Source organism: Eptesicus fuscus, chromosome 1, assembly GCF_027574615.1.
Source record: "Eptesicus fuscus isolate TK198812 chromosome 1, DD_ASM_mEF_20220401, whole genome shotgun sequence".
In the NCBI taxonomy this organism is placed as follows: Eukaryota; Metazoa; Chordata; class Mammalia; order Chiroptera; family Vespertilionidae; genus Eptesicus; species Eptesicus fuscus.
Genome location: NC_072473.1, coordinates 44,004,554 through 44,010,553, shown reverse-complemented (window position 1 = coordinate 44,010,553; position 6,000 = coordinate 44,004,554). Strand labels below are relative to the sequence as shown.

Below are 6,000 nucleotides of genomic sequence, written 5' to 3'. Positions count from 1 at the left end.
GTGTGTTGTATGGGTCTTCTGTACATTTTTGTTTTGTTTCATCTGTTTCATGTTTTGTTTTGTTGTATTTTGTTCTGTTTGGTCAGCAGCTCTACAACAACTTACATGACATTGTTGGAGGTGAGCCACATAGTCAGCCAGCCTGAGAGGAGACTATCCATGAATAGGACAATAACATTAAAGAACCATCTACAACAGGAAAACCCAAATTACGCAAGTAAGGGGCTTTCCTAGAGCACCCACCCCAGGGTATATAAGAGACTGCACCAGTGTGTGCCACAAAATACCTACTACATAAGACTACTAGGAGGAATAGGTATACATACACACAAATACATACACACAAATACAAAGGGACACAAAAAATGGGGAGACACAGAAAAAAACCCAAATGAAAGAAAATTAGGAATCTTCAGAAAAAGAACTAAATGAAATGGAGACAATCAATTTGCTAGGTAAAGACATCAGAGTAATAGTAATAAGGTTGCTCAAATAATTCAGTGAGAAATACAAACAACTTAATGATATATCAAGGAAATTAATGAGAATATTAAGGGACTTAATGAGAGCTACATCAATATGAAAAGAGAGCTTGAAACGATAAATAGGAATCAATTGGGAGGAACCAAGATGGTGGCATAGATAAATGCCTGTACTTGCTGCCTTCCACAACCACATAAAAATTACAACTAAAATACAGAACAACTGTCATCCAGAACTGCAGGAAAGCTGACTGAGTGGAAGTATTAAAACTAGAGACGTAAAAAAGAAAGCACATTGAGACTGGTAGGAGATGCAAAGGCACAGAACCAGCTGGTCTGGCACCTGAGTAGGCTGCTTTTTTCATCAGGAGGGAGATCGCCTCTGCAGAGGCTGCCTGGAGTAGTGAGGGGTCCCAGTCCTACACCAGACCCCCTTCCCAGGGTTCCAGAGCTGGGAAAACAAGTCCTTACGGGCTGTAAAAACTACGGACTGTAAAAAGCAGTGCAGATTGGGGCTGAGTGACACATAGGGTGCTGGAAATCCAGCTGCTCCTCTTAAAAGCTGGCACTGCAAACTGAATTTACACGCTCCTACTTCCTCTGAGCTCCAGTGCTGGGCGAAGCTCTGGGGGACCCAGACACATATGGGGACAAACTGGATTGTCTGGCATCGGGGCAGGAACACAGGGGTGGCTTTATTCCAGACAGAGGTCCTTGCAGTGGTCATTGTTCTTGCACTGGAACCTCCCTGGTGCAGGGCTTACTGGAAGCCATTTTTGTTTGTTCCACCCTGGTGATTCCCTGAGACCCCATCCCACCCAATTTACAACTCCACTCAAGCTGTGTACAGCAGTGTTTGCATATGAATGGTCTGTCTTTTCTCAGCCTAACCTGTCAAACAAGCTGAAGCTGGGTCACGGAGCCCCAAAGCTATCAATATAAGGTCCAAGGCTGGCACCAGCACCAGCCTGTCTTGCTTCACATCTGGGCCTTGCATGGACACTTCCAAACCTGATACAAAGAAGAGGAATCTGCAGATCTCTCTGTAGCTCCTGCTGGGTTGCCCCAGGCAGTGACTGACTTTGCACCTCCATGGAGACCCAAGAGCCAGTGTACCCAGTGGTCAGTGTGAGACCATACCAGATTACAACTCTACACATCCATAAGTGACATACTCAAGGGGCAGACTCAATGAGCACCAAAGCGCCACTGAAGCAAGTCTTGCTCCATAAGAATGTCTCTTGCACAGCAGCTCTCACACTGTAGTCATAGCTGGTCCCCACAGCCAACTGGCCTGGAGGTCAATTACTCCCAGTGACACCAACAGCAATTAAGGCTCAACTACAACAGGACTGTGAACACAGCCCACAAAGGGGTACACCAAGTGTTTCAACCTCAGATGATTGGAGAGGCTGAGCCACTGGGCCCTATAAGACACCTACTACACAAGACCACTCTATCAACTCAAGGAGACTTAGCAGCTACCCAATAGATAGAAACAAACACGAGAAGCAGCCAAAATGTGGGGACAAGAAAACATGTCAGAAATGAAAGAAATGGAAGAAAGCAAAGAGAATATAGAGTTCAAAACCACAGTTATAAGGTTACTCAAGAATCTCCTAGAAACCTCCAAGGAACTTAGTAAGACCTTGAAGGATCTTACTGAGAATGCCAAAAAAGTGGAAAAGGACAAGTCAGAAATTAAGCATACACTGACTGAAATAAAGAATAATATACAGGGATTCAACAGTAGACTAGAGGATCCAAAGAATTAAGTCAAAGATTTGAAATATGAGGAAGCAAAAAACACCCAACCAGAAGAGCAAAAAGAAAAAAATAATACAAAAATATGAAGACAGTGTAAGGCGCCGCTGGGACAACTTCAAGCATAACAACATCCAAATTAAGGGAGTGCCAGAAGAAGTGAGAGAGCAAGATATTGAAAATCCATTTGAAGAAATAATGACAGAAAACTTTCCCTACCTGGTGAAAGAAATAGACTTACTGTCCCCGCCCAGCTTCCCTTTTGTATGACACAAAATCAAACCACTGCCTCTTTGTGTGTAGAATTAAAGAAAGGTGCAGAAAATGTAACTAAGACCTTGTCTATACAAAAAGAAATTGACAGCCAGTTTGAAAATTGAATTGCCATGCCTAGAGCAAAGTATCCTTACATGATATTTTTTTATAATGTCATTATAATTTTTGATGTTTTACAACAGCATATTGTATAATTATCCCAAACAAACTTAAAAATCTAATCTTTTTTGAATGTTTGGCAACAATTTAATAAGGACATGAAAGGATTTAATCCCTAACACTATGTGGAAGGCCCCCTGGGAAGGCACTTGAGCATTCTATATTGGCCCTTCTTGCCCTTTTTGCCAAGAGGACCCTCTTCTCACAATCCAATTGCCCACAGCTGTTGCCTGAGTTTTCAGTTCATGCTGCGGTTGAAGCCTCGTGGTAGCTGGTACCATGGATCTGTCTCTCGCATAATGGCGTGAGCTGGGCCCTCCATGGAGAAGAAACCTGGGTTCCCCAAGACATGTGATCAATGCTGGGGCCCCGCCAGACGGCGAGGGGATCCCAAGGCAGATGCTGGGCATGGAGGCCATAGGGGCATAGGCTACCAAGGAGACAAAAACTGAACCTCACATCACCCTGCTTGGCCCAGGAGGATGGCTGGTTAGTCAATAATGGGAAAGATTCCTCAAGGGAGGAGCAACCTAAGACAGGCACAGTTGCAGAGGGGCCATCAGGAGAGAACTTGGGGGTCAACAGAGGTGGGGCACAGAACCTAACCCCCACAACATTGCAGGGGCTTGAACACTCGCCCCTTCTGAGGGAGGTCTCCTGCCCCTGGCTGCTTCGCGCTTCCCATGCCAGCTCAGATCAGGACCCAGGCAACATACAGAGAATTGGTCCAGATCAGAACCAGGAAGAGATAAAAACAGATAAAAACAGACTTGGCCCAGCTTAGATTGGGAACCAGGCAACAGAGAGTTAGCCGATGGCAGCTGCCCTATATCTAAATCCAGCCTAAATCCAGGAATTCTCAGGGCTTTCTCAAGGATGCAAAATAATCTTTTCCATTAATTACAGGGTAAACTAAGATTGTTGTTAGAGTATTAAATTTGACAGTAAAATAGTCAAGTTTTCAGATTAATTTAAATTGGCTAAATGAAATAAGTGAATATTTAAGGAAATTTAATTGTACAAAAAGCTGTTCCTAAAGTATTAACCAAAATTTATATTGGTAATTCATTTCATGGTAAAATTACTTAACATGCAATGAACCTAAAGCAGTCATATTTTTGTGCAAAAATGTAAAGTTATCAAGACTGCATTATAAAAATTTTCCTAAAGCCTCCTAAAAATTAAATAAAAAAGAAGGGGGGATAGTGGAAAAGTACCATGTAAAGAAAAAATATCCTATAAGTAAATTACTTCTTAAAAATTTTTACTTTGAAAATTAATTTTCATATAGCAGAACACCCATGAAAAACATACATGGTGTCAAAATAGCCAAAGGAAAATTGTTTGGGCAAAAAAAAAAAAAAATAGGATACCAAGAAAAAATTATAGAAAAGATTCCTTTATTAACTTTTGGTCGAGAATATGTTTGTATATTTTCAGAAAACAACTCCAAGACCATGTGGATTCCTGTAATAGAGAGGAATTAACAGGAATGATCCAGCCATGAAGACAAGAGGAAAAATAGTCCTGAGATGGTGGACGCTGACGACGCGTGGCCATGCTAGCAGTCAGCAGATGTGCATCGCTGCAGGTTGCCCAGGACCAAACCAGAGGTTGGACCTGCATCGCCACCGTTTGTCCACCATCCAGATATCGTTGCTGACCTGTACACTTGAGGAACTTTTGGACATTTAAACTTTGGACTCAGAACTTTTGGACATTGAAACTTTGGACTCAGAACTTTTGGACATTGAAATTGGAACTCAAACATATTTTGTTCTATATGTTTATTTCTGGTCTTTAAATGTATGATTTTTTAAAGGAAGGAATTGGGGGGAGATGCCGGAAACCGAACATTGACACTTTGTAGTTAAATGTGAAAAGGGAATCCGGAAGGCTGGTCAACCTTAATAGCTCTGAATGGTCAGAGCCATTCACTCATAGTTTAGTCGAGACATTGGAACTTAAATATGAAAAGGGAATCCGGAATGCTTTGGTCAACCTTAATCGCTCTGAATGGTCAGAGCTAGTCACTCATTGTTTAGTTGAGACATTGGTAGTTAAAGAAACTCTCACCTGTTAATCATATGTAAATTTTTACTGATTGTCTTTTGTTGTAATTTCCTGCTTAAAGGATGTGGATGTATTTCAGAACCCCAATAAAAGGGATGGCAAGGCCAGAGCTGTGGCAGTCCTCCCCCTAGAGGTAGACTCCTGCCTGGCCCCCATTTTCCCAAATTGATTCTTTTCTCGCTTCTCTTCATTTTGATTGCGGCCTTCTCCAGAAACCAGATGTGAATGGGATCTCTGAAACACGTGGGACGTGACAAGGGATTTCCACATGTGGCGCCCACATGGGACTTCTGGAGGAGATGATGGTTTTCGTCTAGAGTGAAGGAGGAAAAATACACCAAGAAAAGGTGTGGAAAATTCACTGCACTCAAAAGCCCACGGCCAGCTGCAGAATCTGGATCTGTAAGTAGGGTGAGAATGTTTTTTTTAACCAGGCCAGTTAGCTCAGTTGGTAGAGCATGAGACTCTTAATCTCAGGGTCGTGGGTTCGAGCCCCACGTTGGGCACCAGATGTGGAAATCCCTTGTCATGTCCCGCGTGTTTCAGAGATCCCGTTCAGGTCCGGTTTCTGGAGAAGGCCACAATCAAAATGAAGAGAAGCTAGAAAAGAATTAATTTGATAAAATGGGGGCCAGGCAGGAGTCCACCTCTAGGAGGAGGACTGCCACAGCTCTGGCCTTGCCATCCCTTTTATTGGGGTTCTGAAATACATCCACATCCTTTAGGCAGGAAATTACAACAAAAGACAATCAGCAAAAATTTACATATGATTAACAGGTGAGAGTTTCTTTAACTACCAATGTCTCAACTAAACAATGAGTGACTAGCTCTGACCATTCAGAGCGATTAAGGTTGACCAAAGCATTCCGGATTCCCTTTTCATATTTAAGTTCCAACGTCTCAACTAAACTATGAGTGAATGGCTCTGACCATTCAGAGCTATTAAGGTTGACCAAAGCATTCCGGATTCCCTTTTCATATTTAAGTTCCAATGTCTCAACTAAACTATGAGTGAATGGCTCTGACCATTCAGAGCTATTAAGGTTGACCAGCCTTCCGGATTCCCTTTTCACATTTAACTACAAAGTGTCAATGTTCGGTTTCCGGCAACTTACAAGTCCAGGAAGCACAGAGATTCTCCAAATAAGAAGGAATCCAAAGAGGACCACACCAAAACTCATCACAATTAAAGTGCCAAGGGCTACATAGTGAGCAGAAGAAAGGAAATAATAAAGATCAGAGTGGA

The 6,000-nt window shown here is 42.5% G+C and overlaps 1 non-coding gene across 1 annotated transcript; it reads left to right on the top strand.

The window, feature by feature from the left end:
- Window positions 1-5,187: 5,187 nt before the first annotated feature.
- TRNAK-CUU (transfer RNA lysine (anticodon CUU)) lies at window positions 5,188-5,260 on the top strand. The gene has a single exon. It is a non-coding gene; the product is annotated as a tRNA-Lys (tRNA).
- Window positions 5,261-6,000: the final 740 nt, after the last annotated feature.